Raw genomic sequence first — 21,977 nt, 5'->3', positions numbered from 1 at the left:
AAAGAAAGTGCAGCTTTATGGTTTCATGGACAAAATAATTTCTGTGGCTGCAATATGACGAGCTAAATAACCAGGGGTGCACATAAGTGGTCCGCAGGTGCGCATTCGCTGTCAAAATAAAAAACACGCACAAGATAAGAAGTTGCAACGGGTGTTTGCATACATAAGATTTTCAGGAGGAGGACAGACATTTGTTTAGAACTCTTAAAGATGTTGAAGAAGCTCCTTTAAGCAATTACTTTGGTGTTCCTCCACCTCCAAACAAATGTCAGAAGGAGTCCGAACCACAAAAGAAGCGCGTATTCTCAGAAAAGTAGTTGCAGGAGGTGAGCTGGCTTCAAACAAATGATGAACGCACAGAGATGTGGTGCAGAATGTGCCGTGAAAATTTAATAAATGACAATTTAAAAAGGCATGAACATTTTTTTTGTATCGAGAAAATATCGAACCGTGACACAAAAGTATCGAACCGAACCCAACCGTGAATTTTGTGTATCGTTGCACCCCTAATACAGTGGGGCAAAAAAGTATTTAGTCAGCCACCGATTGTGCAAGTTCCCCCACCTAAAATGATGACAGAGGTCAGTAATTTGCACCAGAGGTACACTTCAACTGTGAGAGACAGAATGTGAAAAAAAAATCCATGAATCCACATGGTAGGATTTGTAAAGAATTTATTCATAAATCAGGGTGGAAAATAAGTATTTGGTCAATAACAAAAATACAACTCAATACTTTGTAACATAACCTTTGTTGGCAATAACAGAGGTCAAACGTTTACTATAGGTCTTTACCAGGTTTGCACACACAGTAGCTGGTATTTTGGCCCATTCCTCCATGCAGATCTTCTCGAGAGCAGTGATGTTTTGGGGCTGTCGCCGAGCAACACGGACTTTCAACTCCCGCCACAGATTTTCTATGGGGTTGAGGTCTGGAGACTGGCTAGGCCACTCCAGGACTTTCAAATGCTTCTTACGGAGCCACTCCTTTGTTGCCCGGGCGGTGTGTTTTGGATCATTGTCATGTTGGAAGACCCAGCCTCGTTTCATCTTCAAAGTTCTCACTGATGGAAGGAGGTTTTGGCTCAAAATCTCACGATACATGGCCCCATTCATTCTGTCCTTAACACGGATCAGTCGTCCTGTCCCCTTGGCAGAAAAACAGCCCCATAGCATGATGTTTCCACCCCCATGCTTCACAGTAGGTATGGTGTTCTTGGGATGCAATTCAGTATTCTTCTTCCTCCAAACACGACGAGTTGAGTTTATACCAAAAAGTTCTACTTTGGTTTCGTCTGACCACATGACATTCTCCCAATCCTCTGCTGTATCATCCATGTGCTCTCTGGCAAACTTCAGACGGGCCTGGACATGCACTGGCTTCAGCAGCGGAACACGTCTGGCACTGCGGGATTTGATTCCCTGCCGTTGTAGTGTGTTACTGATGGTGACCTTTGTTACTTTGGTCCCAGCTCTCTGCAGGTCATTCACCAGGTCCCCCCGTGTGGTTCTGGGATCTTTGCTCACCGTTCTCATGATCATTTTGACCCCACGGGATGAGATCTTGCGTGGAGCCCCAGATCGAGGGAGATTATCAGTGGTCTTGTATGTCTTCCATTTTCTGATGATTGCTCCCACAGTTGATTTTTTCACACCAAGCTGCTTGCCTATTGTAGATTCACTCTTCCCAGTCTGGTGCAGGTCTACAATACTTTTCCTGGTGTCCTTCGAAAGCTCTTTGGTCTTGGCCATGGCGGAGTTTGGAGTCTGACTGTTTGAGGCTGTGGACAGGTGTCTTTTATACAGATGATGAGTTCAAACAGGTGCCATTCATACAGGTAACGAGTGGGGACAGAAAAGCTTCTTACAGAAGACGTTACAGGTCTGTGAGAGCCAGAGATGTTCCTTGTTTGAGGTGACCAAATACTTATTTTCCACCCTAATTTACCAATAAATTCTTTACAAATCCTACCATGTGGATTCATGGATTTTTTTCCACATTCTGTCTCTCACAGTTGAAGTGTACCTCTGGTGCAAATTACTGACCTCTGTCATCATTTTAGGTGGGGGAACTTGCACAATCGGTGGCTGACTAAATACTTTTTTGCCCCACTGTATATACATATATACATAAATAGTAGAACTGGAGTTCATCCACAGGATGACAAGGTTTTACGAGAGATTTTTCCTTCGTTACGTATGATCAAAAATCACACATAGGATACAAACCGACAGTTTCAATATGTCTGCTTGGGGTAAGTCATGGGGTAAGTTTTTCCACTAACAATGACAGATGTTACAAAACACATGCAGTGATGTAAAGCGCTTTGAGTGCTCGGATATAGTAGAAAAGGTCGATATAAGAACTCGTCCATTTACATTCAGTGTTCTAAAGAGTTTGAATGCAATTCTGAAACACTACATAGTTTTACACCTTTGACTTTGTTACCTACATTGCGTTTTAAATTCCTACTGTGGAGACTCTGATAAGGATACGTGGAATGGATGGATTCCTGCTGTGCTAGTGTTTAGTCAAAGACCAGTACACGCAGCACTGTAACAGTTTAGGATATTCCTGAAACTGGATGCAGTCACGTGTGTGACGCTCTGATGCTCCAAGCTCGGCGTGCAGGTGAGGGAAGAGGCACAAACAGGTGCAAAGTAATTCAAATGAAGGTCATCTTAATTGGTGCTTGTGAGAAAACAGATATTGTGGCTCTGGGACAATGTGACTTTGCTTCCACTCTGATGATCTCAGTTGAACAGTTGGAGCAGAAATAACAGAATAAAGCTTAATCTGTAAATGACCTAATGCTAGAAAATATGCCTCTGCCAAAAGATGTTTGGAAATTGTCATCAAAACTTTCAATGTTCTCAAAGCAGGAATGATAGTAAATCAGTATGAATTCATCAGCCAGTGATTTCTGGAGTATGTGATGACCACAGCTGGTTATGGTGCATTAAAAATTTTGCAGCTCAGAAAATCCCTGCAGCCATCTGAAGGCAGCAGGACGCATATGTTGATAAGTCTGCAGCCGCCAGTTTGATAAATGCCGCACCAGAGCACAGCGCCATTCCACATGATGGCTCACTACAGCTACCTACACTACAACATAACCACACACATTTGAGACTGGTGGCTTTACAACTCCTAATCTTCCTGTTTATGTGGGAGCCACTGGATTATCGGGCTCATTAATATCATACGTCATGACCTCCTTCTGTTGTTTTTGTCAGGGTTCAAAAATACAACAGCATTGCATCTGTAAATGAAAGACAGCCAGATAAATATTATTACTTTGATGTGCATTGACCTGGAATAACAATAACAAAAGTGTTGATGCTCATCTTTTTCCTGTATTTGTTTTTGTTCTATTTGAACCCACTTAAAGAAACAAACCCTCTTTAATGTGATGACTTTCAGCTCTTCAGCACAGAACCTCGAGCCGTGTAAAAACCATATAAATAAAATCCAAGTCAATACTGACCGTTTCTGATATTAGACATACCGGTGCAGCCCCAGCATTATCCATCAACGATGTATTCTTAACATTGCGTTGACCAAAGCCAATCGTTAATGTGGCAGCTTTGTTTCCTTCTTTGATCAGTAAAAACAAATAAGTAAAAGCACATTTTCAAATATGGTAAAATGAATGAGATGCATGTTTAGAAAGCTTACTAATGCAAAAGAAAACATGTGAATTAAACTGAGCACTATCTAATGTTTGATTAATCATTTCAGACGTGTCTTTTCTGTCCAAAACCACCTTGTTTGAGTGTCCCAGCTGTGGCACACACACTTCCACAGCATTCATCCACAGCTGTTAACACTCCAGTAAAGGCACAAAACTCTCCGGATGCAGGTTTTTTCCCCAAGCAGTGTCACTCAGGCTCCACCCAGAGCAGCAGCCATTCAACAGAGAAAATCTTCTGCTTTCAATGGTTTGAGCTCGGACCAATCGCAGCCATCCTCCGCCTCCCCCCCTCGGCTCCCAGGCCTCCAGCCAATCGCAGCAGCCCTGGCTGCACACATGACTATGTGCTGCTGTCCGTCAACCGCCTCATATATAGTGCATGCAAGAAAATGTGGAGCAGTTCAATAACTTGTGTCGTCGCCAGACTTGTGTGTGCGCGTGTGTGTGTGAAGGAAGTGGGGGTGCATGCATGTGGGAATGCATGTGCTTGTTTATCTGTGTAAAAGCACGGAAGGAACGGGAGGTAGGGAGGGTGAGAGAGGGGGAGAGATTTGTAAGGCACTTGTATTTGCAAACTACTGGCTGAGTTCCCACTAGAGGCAGAGAGATCACGCTGAAAGACTGCGTGTCAGGAGTGTGTGTGTGTGTGTGTGGGAGAGACATGCAGACAGTGAGCGAGAGGAACCCGTTCAACTCATTTCAGCAGTGAATTCTCAGCCCGTCTAAACGAGCTTTCTCCTCACATATGGAAGCTTTTTGCTCTCGCGTTTGATTTTTCCCTCCTAACGTCGCCACAGTTTCACGCTGCCGCTGAACTTTTGGTCGCACTTGACGTAAGTATTTGAACTCTTCGTCTGTCTTTTTCAATTCCAGCGTGACGGATTCAAGCATGTTTTCACTCTTTCTGCTGTACTTTCAAATTGGAGCATGAGTCCATTCAAAATCTCACTCAAACTAACAGCTGCTATTTTATTTAAACAATTGTTAAACTAGTAAAAACAAGAGAAAGAAATGTTTTCATTTCCAGCTAAAGCAGCACTCTTTACCTGGTGCTTGGTACGGTTCGTCCAAAACTGTGAAAGCAGACAGAGGCTGTGTGTGTGTGTGTGTGTGTGTGTGTGTGTGTGTGTGTGTGTGTGTGTGTGTGTGTGTGTGTGTGTGTGTGTGTGTGTTAGGGGGGGCAGAGGGATTATGTGTGCGGGACAAAGTGTGCAAATTGTGAAGCGTCTGCGTGTCTGTCTGTCTGGATATTCCTTTTTCTTCACCTCAGCTTGCTCTGTGGGAATACGGGGCTCGTCAGCAGTGTTTGAGTGGGGAGGAACTGAGGCAGACGGCGCACAAAAGCAAGCAGAGGCCGGCCAGACAGGGCAGGTCAGCCATTAGAGGCTGCAGTGGAGGGACGGGTCAGCCAGCTGCTGCTGCTGCTCCGTGAGGGGAAGGGAGGTGACACCCCGGCTTTAGCACGAGGGTTAGAGTGGTCGGGGTTAAGGGGGTGTCCACGCTTTGCTTCATGACCGCCTCTCGGCGTGCTCACCTTGCAATTCTCCCGCTTTGAGAAACCCCCAGAATGCTTTGCTCATTCAGCAGGCAGAGGATGCATCAGTTGAATGAGCTAAAAATAATTTGCCGTGCTGTCACAGTTAAATGTTCTCTTTGTGTAGAAGAAATACTGACGCTGTCCAATTCAAAATGTCAATAAGTTAAGAAAGGCAGCAAAGGAAGAGTAAATGTAGGAGGTGGTTTAATATAGATGCTGACAAAAGAGGAAGGATAAAAGAAACTGCGATTTCACACAGGCTGGTTTTTTCTATTCCCTTTTTCGTTGGTTCCCCCGCCAGCTCGCGTGGGGGTCGCTGGTTTTGGAATGCATTTGGTAACAGGAAATGCAGGCCGTCCCAGTTTTTTTTTGTCCCGGTCTGCTTTTGTCCAAAGCTTTTAATCCACTGCAAAAAAAAAAAAAAAAAAAAAAAGCTACGTGCGTGAGGGGTAGCAACAACTGACAAAAACATCTCCCCGGATCACAGATGTGCATCATGGCTGCTGCAGGAAAACACATCCACAGCCCTCACACGGGCTTAACACCAGCTCGCACATACAGACGCTAAAATAAAGTGTGGGCTGGTGATGACAAAGAAAAAGCAGCTGTTACAGACGAGTGTAATCGCTTTAGGGCTAAAACCGACGGTGACAACAAAACAGTCGCGGTCTGGAAAAGATTAATTTCAAATACAGAAGTGGACGAGCACAGAGTCGTTCTGTGAAATGCCTCTACATGTAGAGTCTTGTTAGCCAGATACACATCTCAGCCCTCACCACCGGCAGCTGATGTTGTACACTCTGTAGCCTCCAATCAACACGAGCTTTGAGTGGAAACTACACTCTTCGGCCCACATGCAGCTGCTAACACAAGGGTTTTGTCTGCATGCGAGGACTTTGTTGACTGTTACAGGATCGCATGTTACAGAGTCCTGTGCTGACAGACTGATAACGTGAACTCGAGGGATTCTTTGTGTTTTTTAGGATTCTTGGTGCTTCGAGTCCGGTTATCACTTGTTGATTGGCTGATCAGTTCAGGAAGGCAGCGGTTGTGTAAGTGCGACCTGTGCTCTGGATGGACTTTGGTCCCAAGCTTGGAGCTGTGTAAACCCCTCTGTGCCCTCGCAGGCCCGTGTGTGCGATATACATACACACATGTGTGTATATGTGGCTTTGAATAGAAACCAGACAGCGATGCCTCCTCCACCCCTCCCATCCACCTCCTCTGTCACCACTCCCGCGCGGGACAATGAGGATTTGTTGACGCTCTGCCACAAGCCTGCTGACACAAAGCGTATAGCCTCCCCAGACCCCAGCCCGGAGCGGAGCAGGCTGAAGCGTAGGCAGGCAGGACACCAGCAGGAGGGCCCCGGGATTGGGGGGGACAGTGGGGGCATTTTGCAGAGGTGGGATTAGCAGACGAGAGCTCGGGGTTGGGGGAAGGGGGCCCGAAATGAACAGGAAATTACAGCCTTTGATGAGGCAGAGGCAGATTTGCGCAGGCTGAACTCCTCTGGGCCTTTTCCCTCTGCTTAAAAAAAATCCTGTTTGAGCTGAAAATGTCAAAACACTTCAAGCCCGCCCCCCCCTCAACACATGTGTCATTACCCTCCAGCTAGGATGGAGTTGTTTTCTGTACACAGGTGCTCAGCAAACACTCACAAAAAAAGTTTGCTATTTTCCCCTCCCCACACCGCTGCTTCCTACTGACGCCCCCTCCCTGGCCTTTCCTTTCCCTTCCTCTTCCTCCCTTCAGACGCCAACCGTGTCATGGGAATCCTGTTAAGCTGTGTGTCCATTCGACCCATTTTCAGCCACTGGAGGAAAACACACAGCTCAGTCCACATCACACTGCAGAAAAACTGCAGGCCCGGCATTTGAATCCCGCCTCTCAGATAAATATTTTAAAAGTGGAGATTAAACACATCAAAGGAACAGCAGCAGAGACTGTGGGATAAACGCACGTTCGGTGAGTTCGTGAACATCGTGGAGTCCAAACAGACTCTGTCGCGTACGGCTGCAGAGCCCGAGGCCAAGCGTGCCGCGCTTGCTTGTTTCCTTCCTCCCTGACAATTAATTATCGTCGTACCGCGGCACCCCGCTACATTTGACTCTTTTAAAAGTCTCAGATGGTCCCTTCGTGTGTGCGTGAGTGTGTTTGAAGCACAAGGGGAGATGGTAATGCGTGCTCACTGAATATCAAGGTCGATTAGGGAGCCTCGTCTGGTCGAGCTGCAGCAGATTAGACAGGCAGAGCAGATACAGGCCGTGGGCTGGTCGTCTGGAGCTCTGACCCACATTGCTCTGATGTGCATGTCACTTCCCATTACGCTGACGGTTGGACGCCGCGTCAGCTGAGCACCGCCGTGATCTGCATACCCTCCCCGCGGGCAAGGCCTCGCTCCCCTCGATGACCTCGTGCTGTCAAATGCCAACGCTGGCCGTGCCGCCGCTCAGCTAGAGGAAGTGTTGGGCGAGTCACGACGAGGCATCGCCGTCCCAGCTCTCCCATCCTGACTGCGTAGGTGGCAGCTCGCACGAATCCCTCCTGACCTTGATGCTGATACACTAACACGCAAACTTCAGGGTGCAGTGGCTTTGTCTCGGGCTCCAGCTTTGAGTGTGCACGATGGAGGTTACTTTTCCAAGCTTCCCGTCCCTCCCCTCTGCAGTGGGGCTTGGCGAGACCTTATTGAGCTTTTTCAGTGCTGACATTTCAATAAGCACCAAAAATACATGTGCCCAGGGAGGCTGTCGGCAGCGCTCCGGTGCACGCACACTTGTGTATACAGAGTAAGAGGCCTCGGTGGCGCTTGTGCAGCTGGCTGACAGAGACAGGTCTGTTTGCAGGCTGCCTCAAAGATAATTGGCAGCTACGGAGTGAAAAGCGAGCTCAGCAACAGATAAGGGCCGCGTGGAAAGCTCCATAATCAGCACGGATTAGCAAATGATAAATCATGGGTTCACGCAAGTATGCTGTCACTGCTGGAAGAGCCGGAGAGAAAGAGAGGTAGGAAGGCGAGATATGGAAGGAGGAGTGGGATAGAGAGCGTGCGAGACGGAAAGAGGAGCGTGACTAGCGGGAAGATGTGGATGTTTTTGCTGTAATTCAAAAGGAAAAACACAATAATACCATCGAGCAGGTCAGCAGGAGAGGCAGTCGGGATGGGGGGGATGAAAGGAGAGGAGAAATTAAAAGCTCTGCCAACACTCAGGCTAATACAATCTTCTGCCTGTCAGATTAGCTTCTTTAATCCAGAAAGGTTTAACGCCTCTTAGAAATCTGAAAGGAGACACAAATTCAGCAGAGATTTTCCTCTGCTAGAGAGAGCGAGACACAGGGAGAGGGGGAAGGTGCCAAAGGAGGAGGTTAAGTCCCCGAGCGACTATCCGAAAAGCAGCGGCCTCGGCAACTCTGCCGTCAAACCGCAGAGGATCAGCCGACTCCGACCTCTGCGGCGTTCCAACTCAGACGTCCCCGAGTTATACCGCAGCGTCCGACGAACGTCGATATCTGCTCGACGCTCGCCCGTCTTTCATAAATACAGTAGGACAAAAAAGATGAGCTTAACTCAGGCTTAGGCGGAGCTGATCGGGTCAACAGAGCACAAAGCGCAGAGCAGCGCATTGAGGGCACAGTGTCCCCACAATCCCCTGCTGGGACGGGGCGCAATGCTTTGTGATGTTCGGGTAACGTGGCTTCATAGAAATAAAACGAAGACAAAATACAGACGGAGCGCGGTGGCTCGGTTTAGCTTAGGAAGAACGGCGCTAAACATGGAGGACGGGGTGGTGCAGGAAAGAGGGACGGCAGAGTAAAGACGCCCTCATCACTGGTGTGACAACGAGGTGTTTCACTGCGTCCCACAGCAGCTCTGCTCACGGGGCGAGCTCCATCCAGCGCCTGGCTGTAAGGCGGCACGGGCGGGAGTAAAGGTTGAGCAGTATCCAGGTCATTCCCCTGCTGCCTCCCACTGATAACACAAATATGAAATCACAATTTTGGCTCGCCTCGCTCTGAGCCGCTGTTTGTGGGTGGGGTGGGTGCAGAAGGTGGTTTAAGACGACGACGATGACAATGACGAAGATGGCGACGGCCTGGTTCACCGCTCGCTGCGATTTACTGCAGCGAATTGGAGTGCAGAGGAAACGCTGATCCTCGAGTTCCCGCCACTGCACTGCGGCGACTCCACATATTAAAAAACATGGATTATGTACCATAAGTGAGCTTTTTGGGTTTCTTTCAGTGTTGTTAGTGAAACATTTCTGACTCAACTAAGGCTCAAAGAGACGCTAATAACGATATACATCATAGCTGAAATGCGGATTGTGGGTCTGAGTTTTGACAATGCAGCGTTCAAAGGGGGGCGCGAGCGCGACCTGGGAATAGAGTCTGTCGAAGATAAAAAGTGGCAGCAGGCAACAGAGAAATGTCACGGTTAAATCCAGCAGACAGCCACAAAGGGCTCTCTCATCCCGCTTTGTTAGAGATCCTCAAAACTGCTGCGAGAAGGAGCCGCAGATACATATTCATCAGCCTCGGTGCTCACGACCGAAATGAGCCGACACAGCTTTGGAGAAGAGAGAGCAGTGTGACATACAGTGCAGTTCTCTCAGGCGTGCTGCAGAAGTGGATAAGTCAGCCGCAGCCAGACTGACGTGACGCGATCAAGTGCATCGACGCCGGGTTCAAAGGTGCAGAGGCAGAGAGAGGGAAAACAGAAGCACGCCAATCAGCAGGGAAAAGGGGAGGATGCAAGCCTGCTGCGACGAGGAACTGACAAGGAGATGGGGGGAGAGGTAAGAAAGAGTCACGGGTTAATGCCGAGGAAGGGACTGGCAGCAGGAATAGGCGCTGAAACCCCTGGAGCCATGACGAGATGATCCATGGCACGTGGAGGCAGGGAGTTTCTGGAAAGGCTTGGCACTCCGCCTGAGGAAGTCCCTGCACTGGAGCGGGCCTGGCATGGACGCTGCAAGTTCAGCAAGTATGCTTTTGAACGACTGTAAACGTCTGCTAGATCCTCAGAAATATGCACAGAAAATATTTTGAGAACCTGTACTTGTAGACAAACACTGAACCATGAAATCGGCCGAGCCCAGAGCTTTGAGACGCAGCACCAACCTTTGTCACAGACGATCAATGTTTAAATATTATGCAAAATGACGACATCTTTGTGTGCTTTTCTAGAGTCGAGGCTGCAGAGTGTCTCACCACCTCGACACGTTTGCATTTTTCCAAAACAACATAACAAAGTTTAGATTAGTGCTTGTAGATGTTGGTATGCTGTAGTGCAGAGACGACTGTGATCTGACCGACTCAACTCAAACTGAACTTCACTGTGACGTCCCAAACATGTTAAATGTGATATTCGAAAACCAAATGCATTAATAAGACGCTGTACACAGACTCTCTGGCATCGTTTGTGCACCTGTGTTTTGAATGCGATGCTGCCAGCAGACAAATTAATACCAAAAATAATGTTTAAAATGTCATTTGCTCATTTTTCTTACCAATCAAAGCAACTTGAACCGTCGGTTTTCAATATAAGAGCAATCCAGTGACATCATCCCGAATGCACGGCATGAAGCCAGCATTACAGCTCGTTTTGGAAACGCGTGACAGCTAAATGTGATACAGAGTGACCCCGCTGCACTGCAGCATCTCATTATAAAACTTCTTAATCGAGCAGATATTAAAACGTCCAATCTGACTTTAAGCCTATTTTGCGACTGACACAGCAATTAAGGCATATTTGTTGGGTTTGATTGAGTTTGCCCACCAAGAGGATCATTCGCAGCCCAAGTGATTTTAGCGATTTAATCTCCTCGTGCTCTTCCATTAGGAGATGTCTCCCAGCGCCGGTGGACTGTATAATGATCATTGTCAAGAGGCTTGATGGAATGGGAAAGTGTGTGAGAGCATATGCTGGCAGGCTCCCAGCCTGAGTAGCCTATTTTTGAACAAGCACTGGAGCTGTGCTGGGAGTGTTGGGTTAACTGTGGCTACAGTTACACTAGGTGCATAACATTTGTACTGTCAGAGGAAACGCGCACATGTTAGGACAGTTTTGGATGGTCAGCGGCAGGAACCGATACTACACGTTTCCTAAATACGTTCGGTTTTATGGGTCCTTGCATTTGTGAAAAGGGCACAAGAAGATTTTATACTGCGAGTTTCCAGGAGTTTGGAATCATTCAGCCTCTAATCCAGGATCAGTTACCTTAAATCGAACGAGTCCAATAAAAATCACGGCCTGTTGTTCTACTCTAAGAACAGATTTCCACACAGACCACGTTTTTCAATTTAAGCAAGTGTTTAGGTCATCGGGCTTTTTCAGCAGGGTTAACGGTACCAAAGGGACAGTGCCACAGTCACCCTGGTCACTTTTCCCCAGCTCATCGAGCATTTTGCAGAATTTTGTGCATCTGTGTTGCATTGGCCTCACTTCAGGCAGCACGTACTCCTGGCTGCACAGCAGCCAGCTATGCAGGCAGCGCCACTCAGTACACAGTGTGCTTCTCATTGTCCAACCCCAGGAATGTGCTGACGACGCAGGGTTCACACTGGTTCAGTCACACTGTTGCACTCTTCCCTCTGGCCCCGTCAGCCTCTCATGCTCGCCCTCGGCTATTTTTACATCCTAAACCTTTTTAAAGTTTGTCAGTTATGCAAACTTTTTCAGTTATGATAATACCCACACCAGTAGGAGTGTTATTCAAAGGAAAAAAGGAAGTGCAACCACACCTAAAACTGTTCAATAAGTCATCGGTTTGAGGTGATGGCGTGGATGCGTAGCCCCTTAACACACAGGAAGTGGGAGTCGAGTGGGGGAAAGCTTTTGTGCATCTCGGGCTCGCAGCCAAAAAGTCCAAATGCCAAGGAGGGGAAGCCATTGAAGCCAGAGCCAAGGGGCCTGAAAAATTATTACTTCCCACCTCGTCTGAGAGCAAACACACTGCAGGAAATTAGGTAGACAAGGGAGAATTTATTCAGTGAAAAGAAACCGTTTCGTCTGCCTGACCACGGCTCATAAATTCACGTGGGAATACCAAGTGACTCACAGGCTACGGTCCAATAAAGACAAGTATTTACCTATTTATCAGAGTGACGCCATGTTGGCCCTTTTATTTAATTCTGACGGACAAATAATCTTCAGAATTCCAGGTTTCCGATGATTTTGGGCGACAACACTCAATTCCAGTGATGTCTCGTCCACGGTCAGTGAACTGTGTCAAAGTGGCAGAGAGTGAATCGTGCCTCTCTTCCCAAAGTGATCATTCATTATGCAGAAAGCAGGAGAATGTGCACATCCACCATCTCAACACTAATCCTGCACAACTGCAACAAATCTCTGCACAATGAGTTGCATCATATATTCCCGACCTCGCTAACCGGTTTCAGTTCCCCTCCAAATCAAAACCTCAACCTACATAAAGCGGCTCGATTCAACGTGAAAAGAGGATGCAGAACAAATAAAACACGCTGTTCCAAATCTCTTCTTCACTTTTGTGGGGAAGCAGTCAAAACGGGAGAGAAAGACGGAGCGCGAGACAGACACACAGAGAGCATTAATAAAACATGACTGCATGATTTTCCAACCTCAAAGAGGCGAACACAGGAAGGCGCACTCCCAGAGCAGTAGCTGAGGTTCAGCGCAGGGTAAAGGGAACAGTAATTTCTAACTAGCTCAACACTGCAGTGCACTAGTTTCAGCTGTGGGGCACGGCAGCATTCTCTGATCACGCTCATTCGCCTCCTTCCACCAGCCTGACTGACTCTTATCTTTTGTCTTTTCAGTTGCAACTTGTCTGATTTTTTACCCCGGCTTCCTTTTGTGTTCTTTTCTGCTTCAGGCTGAACGTGACAGCAGCGCCGGCTCAGCGCAGACACTCCAGTTTTCTCGGTAGTTTAGTGAAAACGAAGACGATGGCGCTCATCGTGTCTGCGGGGCTATTAAAGGAAACCACAACCTTTGCATCACCGCCTCTCCTCGCTCGCTCCTGCCGGCTTCTCGTCACTCGAGGTTGCACGCCAACAAGGGTGGTAACGTGCTTTGGCATGGAGGTGCTCCACGCAGGCCAAGACAAACACAGCAGCGCACACTGACAGACACCGAGGCTTGTGAAACAGCACAGCTTGTCGTTTTTGTGGGAAATTACCTTCAAAGTTAATATTTCTCACCTTTATAACCACATAACACAGAAACGACTGGCACACCTGACGTTAGAGCAGTTTTAGGGAAGACGTGTCTCTGTGTGAGACAAATATGGATTTTTCAAAAGCTCTTTACTACCCGACAGGTAATAATTTAACATGTACTGCATGTCTCATTAAAGAGCTGCAATAAGCAGACAGTAACTATCCAGCTGCTCAGAGTTTGAGGTAGTTTAATTCGAGCGCTTCGACAGACACCTTCCCTTAAACTGCTGTATGATTGCAGCAAATAATCTAACGTCAAAATAAAAAAGACATCTGACACTCGTGACCACAAAACGGCAACTTCCCCAAAAAAGCTGTGAAAATATCAGTTTTTTAAAAACGACTCGGATTTAATGATACTTTTGGGATTTTAACCCTTTAAAGAACAGCATGTTTGCACACCCGTACAGCTGCTGATGTTTATTATTAAAACTAAAATTATTTCAATAAGTAGTATAGGATTCTTGAGATAGGTCATTGGCAGCAACATTTCATATATTATTACAATATTAACCCTTTAAAGAGGGACTCCAGCTGAGGTGGAGCAAACGCACAGGCTGGTCTTTGCATGGAAGCTTCCGGCGCTGCTGCCAGCTCTGCTCTTTCTGTCCGTGCAAAAGTAACACCGCTGATGAGAGGGGCTCGCAGCAGCACCCTGCAGATTTAAACGGATTCATTTTTTGACCTGTTAACACAAACGCAGTTAGTCTGTGTCCACATAACCCACTGAGTGAGTCCCGTGCAGGTTTGTCATGGCCACAGTTTGCTGCAGGATTTCATGCATCAGCAGCAGTGCAGAGCTGTGGCAGGAGGTGTACGTCCCAGGATCAAACCTCTGGCTGCTGGGACATCGCAGGGCGTTGCAGTCTGAGTGCGAGACCAAAACATGGAGATGGAGAAGTCCATCCTGTCACTGAGTCAGGGTTGGACTCTAGCTGGTCTGTTTCTACCTGGCAAATACGAGTTATAGTCATTTAGCACAGACAAAATAGCACGAAGATAAACCACACAATGTCTCCGGGATCATCCGAGGCTGAAACAAATAAATATCAGATAAATGCAGAACTGCCCACTGTAAGAAACCACTACAGTGAGGTCAGGTCTGTCAAAGACCTAAATCGGATGAGATAAGCCGCATATTCTAATTATGTTAGCTATAAGCTTTGTAATAACCAGATACTCCAGCCTTTTTATTTAGCTAGAAATTGTTCACTCATTAGCTAATATTATCTACAGAGCTAGCAGTAGCTACGACCCAACATACACCGTCTGATGAGCTAACGATATCATCCCAGGTAAACAATGTTTCCCCAGAAGATCTGTTATCAATGATTTTACCTACTCAGCTAGCAACCACAGGCTAATGAAGTACAGTACAGTAGCTAACTTCATGGCTATCGTTTCTGCAATGCTAGCATATAGTAACATTTAAAAGAAAGCAATGCTAATAAACTCAATGTTTATTGATAGAGTTAACCAAAGAAACAGCACACACGCTAATTTTGCTGACACATTGCAACTAGCTTCTCAAGTATTCTGCTGACTATTAGCAAAACAAACTGAAAGACTGACACTCTGTAACATTAACAGTCAAAAAAGCAACATTGATTCAGATAAATTCAGCTTATTCAGTTGAAGGCGGCGTTAATTCACAACTATTCATGTCTAAAAATGTTATTCATCTCTTCAAGTCCTCGACTGAAAGAGAGAAAATGCTACGGAGGACCAGACAGAAACAGCGAGCGACTGTATTTGATCAGGATGAAAATATGATGACAAAGCTGTGGCTCAATAGATCTGGACAGACAAGTGTTACTCTAATCTATATTTTGAAAATGATCTCTTAAGTTTGTCATTTCCCCGTCTGTGATAATAAAAATGTCATCACGTATCAAGTATTTACTGAATATTAGTATCAAGTTCGAAGTATCGTGACAGTCCTATCTGCAGGTTCGTACAACTGTACAACTCAACACACATTCAAATGTTGTCACTCTCTGGTGCCCGTGGGGAACATTCAACGCTGTCGGTGAGTTTGAGCTCTGACTGAAAACCATCGACCGTTGACTGTACCTTGAGGGACACCACAGCACAAATGACTCTGGATTTTCTACCATGATGCATTTTAGTTCTGCTCTTATTAACTGCAACATTTAAGAAACAAAACAACAGTCTGCACATCTGCACACGGACTCTGGATCAAGCCGATCACCATCGAGTCTCCTGCACAGACCTCAGAGGAGCTGCACCCCTGGAGGAGCTCACTCTTAAAGGCTGCAATAAACATTCATTGCTGTCGGTGGGTTTGCAGCAGAATAACTCACTGATCAATGAATGCAGACTGCGGTTCAAACACCCCGTTACCCAAACACCACGACTGGGTTTAAAGAAGAAGCTTTTTTGTAGAAGGCCTCCAAGAAAAAGACAGAAGAGAAGGTGGGTTCATCAAACAAAGGAACGGATCAGTTAATAAAGCCATGAATGTGACCGGGGCAGGGCTCCTGTGGAGGGGAGCTCATGTTGTGCAATATAATTGTTCATAGAAGTAATTGTGACACACATGAAGTCTGAGATTGCCAAAGCAGCAGCAGATGCTACTTTAAGTCCCAGTAACATGGGAGTAATGGATGTACTGGAATGCACACACAGAAGCCCTGCATGCATCTGTACATAAGATTTATTTTAAATAGCCATCACTGACCCTGCCCTGTGAACACCTTTTCAAACATATACCAGTTTACTGTTAACAGCTGGCGGTGTGTAGAGCCACGATTTGTCATGATTTTCACCCAGGTTTAAATAACATCCAGCTGTGACGCTTCCACAGTAATGACAGGAACGAGCTCTTTGGCTAAACGGAGACACGACACACCCTGAGCTGCTGATTACCCAGCAGCCCTCTGTTCATAAGACCTATTCAGAGCAACAAGGACTCTAATGATGAGTACGGTCATTTTAAACATGCCATTTCAGAACCTTTTATTAGCCGGACTAATAAATCCTGAAACTCTGTGTGGCTGGATCCCAGCAGCAAGTTCTTCAAATGCTGCCTTGGCAGATGAAGTCAGTATACACAACACATACACCTTTGTTCTAGAACTTCATGCACATATTACATGTGTAGTGCATCACTTAGTTTAAATTGTTGCGCAATTCTGAAAGCATACCAAGCCAGGATTAAGAATGTCCGCATGTATACTGCACCGTCTGCACAACGAGCACGTCACATGGCTGTTTGTATGCGTTGTTATCCACTGTTGTTGTGCAGCCGTTAGTGTACAATTACTGTCACCACACAACAGCACATCTCTAACAAAAGGACTGTCACAATATCACATTTTGACTTTTATCACAGTCATAAAAATCCACCGTGTGTTGTTACAACATCTGCTATTAGACTTACTGCAGTAATGAATCAGTTATTATCACTATAATAACTTAACATTACTAGATTCTTTTTTATGCATACATATCATACATATATATTTATGCATACATATCAGGGTGTCTCACTGAAGCAGAAAAGTTCTGATATGAACAGAGGTTTGATGGGGGGTTTAAGGGAAAATCAAAGTCAAATGCATCTACAAAACTACTTTTTTGTCTTTTTTATGGCAATTAAATTCAAAATGTAAGTTGATCACAGGGAGCAAGCGAAGGTTTGTTCCAGGCCTCTGAGCAATGCTTTCATTCTACAAATGGATCACAGTCTGAAAAGACGCATAACAAAAAACCCACAAACAGACAAGATTTTAAGACGGTTTTCCCCACAGTGGGCCTGTCACAGTCCCAGCACCTGCGAGTACAAACACTGGGTTTTAATCGTGCTCACATGTGAGGGGAGAATTCTTAACATCAGAGAATAAATGCTCAGAAAAGTGAGGAAGAAGGAATTTTACTGAAACTTGGTTTTCCATAAATGAGCAGAGTGACACGAGCAAAGACTCGGACATGGGATAATCTAAGAACATTAATATATCGTAGAATACAGCATGTCATTGAAGGGAAGAATTATAGCCACTCCCTGTACGATCGTATCATTGGTTTATTGTTGGTGTCACTGTATCGTGTGACTGATGCATCACTGACAATGACTAACAGCAGGTTTTTCTTTTTTCCAGGCTTCATCTGATTGTTTGGCGATTCCCTGAATCCTGGCTCTGTGTGAACATCGAGGACGCCGCTTTGCATTTATTTAGCATTACTGTTATGTTGTGGCGACTGTTCCCTCGGTGCGGGCAGTCACAGCGTAGGCAGGGGGCTCGGAGTGTCGCCTAAAGCGGTCCTCCCACCACGATCCAGACGCCGAATTCCACAACCCGAGTTTTCCATTACTAACTGAAAGCCTCAGCGATACTTCTGCTCCTGTTTGTTAATGTCGCCTCGTTTCCTTTAGCCAGGCTGGAAATACAACGAGCTACAAAGTCAGTCATACTTCACGACATTCCAGGAATTCCAAGGCTGGAAGCGAGCCTGTCAGGGACAGAACGGACATGGCTGCTGTGGGGGGCTTTTGTAATTACACAACCAGCACCCAAATATATTATGACTTCAGTTTATAATCACCTTAAATATGATTAAATATATACACTTTTTTAAGGGTTGAGCCTTATTTCCATATGTCACTGGAGGAGACGCAGACATGTGGGAATGCTGTAACTGTAAGGTTATGTTAACATGCTGGGAAATTTCAAACACACTGATGTTTTTCCAGCCAGAGTAGACCCCAAAGTGTGTGTGTGTGTGTGTGTGTGTGTGTGTGTGTGTGTGTGTGTGTGTGTGTGTGTGTGTGTTTTACATTTACAGTGGGAAAGTGTTGGGGGGGCATTGAGGAGCAGCCTGGGTCTTTACTGGTTTACTAAGCAGCAGAGGGCCACAGATCCATTTTGTGTACATATCTGTGTATTATCAGGGAACATAAACTCTGTGCACATATCCGTGTTTAAAATATTACGATATGTTATGAAAGAAAGAACTGAAAAGTTAAATACTTTGATCTGAGCACAAAAACAACTGAAGATGAACGTAGAGAGGATAAATCTAAATGTCGACCTTTTTAAAGAAATCCTCTTATCTGGGATTCGGCTGCAGCAGAAAACACTCGTCGTCTATAAACTGGAGCCACGATAAGCCTGCTGCAATTCTAAAGCTCCAGGTAAACTGTGCTGGCATTCAATGAGGGATTCATGTACAAATAAATGAGTAAATGAAATGACTATCTACAGAGGCCTGCACGCGGCGGATGGACACGTTTGCTACTTATATCAGGGCCACACAAACTGTGCTTGTTTATCCCTGTGGTGTCGGGCTTTGTCATCATACACTGTGAAGTTACAGGCACTGACACTGGGAACTGCGTGACCCACTTCTCCCTGACCTGGAAACACTCCGCAGGCTGACCTGCAGTCCAACGCCAACGCAGCTCGCATCAAGCGAAGGAAGAAAAAAGGCACAGCGAACGAAATCTAGGCTCAACGTAAATTATTAAAGGCTAAAACGATGAGAAAGCACAGAGGGCAGCAGCAGAGCCCCGCCAACGGTGAAATCCACTTTATGTGAGCTGAAGGGAATAAAGAGGAGGCATCTGAAGCAGGGCAAGTGTTTGACTGCTCTGCTCCGTAGCACGCAGGAAAATCTAAACCTGGTGATCCTGAATGACTTCTGGACACAGCCATATGAAGTTAGCCCAGTTATGTGAGGACAAAGGAGAAGCATGTGCTGGGCACAGGCCAAGTACTTCCATATGGGTGCTGAGTTCACTGGGTCCAGGTGGCACGTGGGATCATACGTCACGTGGGAGTCCAGCAGGGATCTACTGCCCCCTTATGGTGTGTGCCGTGCAGTGTCGCATTCACGAGGCACGTTTACATTACAGGTCAGCTGCTTTGGCGCATCTCTTGCATCGGCTTTGAAGTTCTCACATCTCATCGTCCGAAACAGCAACACAGCGCTGGTCTGCAGCTCCCTCAGAGCCTTTAACTCGTGACACTTTTTGTGTAGTGACTATTAGTAAAACAGAAAGATGAAAAGCAGCTTTGACGTTGTGTAAAGAGTTTATTTTGTCAGATGACAACTCCAGAAATGTATTCCACGTCTTCTCATTTGCTAACAGTCCTTGATACCAGACTACTGATGATCAGCTCCCACACTGCCCGTGCATGGGCAGCAGCACCAGGAAGATAAAGGCCGCAGCAAATGTAAACACACAGTATTCTGCTATTCTATGACCGTTCATTTCACTGTCACACTGTAACTGTTTGCAAATATTTTAGCACATCAGAGCGAACAATGAGAACAACGAAGTGAAAGGACTGCACGCAGGACTGTCCTCCAACAGCTGAGCCAAAGCAACAACTATTGGAATATTATAAATATCATGAAACCGCCCTACATGTCATCATTTGTAATGTGCACCACTGCAGAGGTCACGGATTCATTAACAAACGTGAGGTAAAAATATTCCATATGAGTAAACACAGAGTGACTTTGTAAACCATTTATTTGTCACACCAATTTATGGGAATGAACTTCGATATAATAACTGAAGGAACAAAACCAATAAACAAACTAAATGTATCAGTTTCTGCTCGCGGTCAACCAGGTCCAGTCTGATAAATGCAAAAGGAAATAAATGTTCTTAAACTATTTCATGGCCTCTTTTTCTTTATATACCACCAGTCCACATGCACTAAGACGGACATGAAATACATATATTACATTATTTTGCTTTGTTTCTAGTTTGAGTAGAACAGTTACAGGACTGAGTGGGAAACTGTGTGCACAGATCCAGTCAGTCCAACTGCTCAGGGACAAAGTTGAGAAGAGAAAGTCTCGTCCCCACCTGGTAATGATTAACCACGAAACCACAGACCATCACCAAAGGACACTGATAAGCCATTGGTCACTGAAGGGGAGGGGGTCAGAGAAGAATGAGGACCGGGTCAGCACAGGGCGACTGGAGGTGGAGCTCAAAACACGAAATTAACTATGTTTAAAATGGAAAATATACATAAACTACAAATTCATTTTGAAACCTATAGAAATGGCCCATCACCCAATCAGCTTCCAGCTGATTAACAATAACGAGTCTAATTCAGTCGTTTATTTTTATCCATCTTTAAACGACTTAATGGCTCCAAAACCACATTCGCCAAAATTCTTTCAATAAATAAATGTCACGAATTCGCTTCTTTCTTCCACAACAAATGTTGTAGTGTTAGAGGTCATGTGTGCTGTTCTAGTTTATCCAGCACTGCTTCACATTCTTATCAAACTACTGCTGTGAGTCCACATACCTGCTAACCTACAAATCTAGATCCCATCCACCCAGCTCTGTTTCTCTCAAAAGTGCTGTAATCACTCCACTACTCCAGAGCCATGATAAGATAAGATAAGATAAGATAACTCTTTATTGTCATTGCACAGTCATACATAGTACAGTAGTACAATGAAATTGGAAATGAGTATTTACAGATGTTTCTAAACCGTTTTCTCAGCTCAATATTTGGAAAAAAACACATTTACAAACAGCTGTATGAAGAACTTCTCACAGTCTGTAATGATAAGGACCAATAAGGTTTCAGTAACAGCTCTTACTAAAGTCACCGAGGACCAGCAGTGACTCACAGTCCTGGTTTTATTTGATCCCTTTCATTTTAATTCAAAGACTTCATGAGTTGCTTTAACAGGTCAGCTTCCTGGTTGGATTACATCACAGCTAAAGGGTCGAACTTTTAATATTTCGATCGATGACTTTAGACCTGCACAGGCTTCAGTCAGGGGTTCCTCAAGGGTCTGTCCTTGGTCTACTACTCTTTAACCTTGATGTAGTATTTTGGTAATAATATGAAGAGTCATAATGTGTCCTGCTGCTCTTATGTAGATGATACAGAGCTACATTCTACTCTGATCTTCTAACCTCTGTTCACAATGAGCTGCACTCACATTAACTGCAGATGTGTCAAAGACTTTCTCTTTGTCTAAATTTGATCAGATTTAACTTCCATTTCTGTGATTCAAGTTCTGATGATCGTATTAATAAGGCCACCAGACCTCCTTTCTATTACTTGAAAAATATATCAAGTTAAAAAACCTGACTCTGACCTGCATTCATGACAAGCAGGTGAGATTATTGTAACACTGCACTGGACTTTCAGTAGAACTAGTTCAGGACATTCAAATGCAGCATGTGAAAATATTATTCCCAGTAATACTTTGGCTCCCTGTTCAAGACAGAATGACCTTCTATTAATCCAAACACACTCGGTGTTTTTGGCCCGAGGTTCATCTCCGACACGCTCAGTTATTCCCAGAATCAAATCAAATGTCACTGCCGCACGAATTCAAGAGATCTGCATGAATTTGGCTTTTAAACAGTTAACTTCCAGCTGATGGAGATGAACGTGTGAGTGATGAAGTGTGCAGCTCTTTCTTTTTTTAAATGGACTTCATCTCTTTACGCTTCCCCAAAGAGCTCTGAACATCTGTGGCCAGGACAGCACACTGTCGTGGGTTTACAGCCCCGTGGTGCACAAATCCATCTCC

General features: G+C 45.5%; 1 protein-coding gene and 1 long non-coding RNA gene across 2 annotated transcripts in view; one reads left to right on the top strand and one right to left on the bottom strand.

Moving 5' to 3' along the window:
- nr6a1a (nuclear receptor subfamily 6, group A, member 1a) overlaps window positions 1-21,977 on the bottom strand; it is a 123,632-nt gene that overhangs the window by 70,349 nt on the left and 31,306 nt on the right. The gene's annotated exons all lie outside the window — the stretch shown is intronic.
- On the top strand, window positions 4,045-15,324 carry LOC113032940 (uncharacterized). The gene is made up of 2 exons (XR_003273968.2): window positions 4,045-4,527; window positions 13,088-15,324. It is a non-coding gene; the product is annotated as an uncharacterized LOC113032940 (long non-coding RNA).

Source organism: Astatotilapia calliptera, chromosome 12 (genome assembly GCF_964374335.1).
Source record: "Astatotilapia calliptera chromosome 12, fAstCal68.1, whole genome shotgun sequence".
In the NCBI taxonomy this organism is placed as follows: domain Eukaryota; kingdom Metazoa; phylum Chordata; class Actinopteri; order Cichliformes; family Cichlidae; genus Astatotilapia; species Astatotilapia calliptera.
The sequence above is the reverse complement of the archived record's forward strand: the minus strand, read 5'-3'. Positions and strand labels throughout refer to the sequence as shown.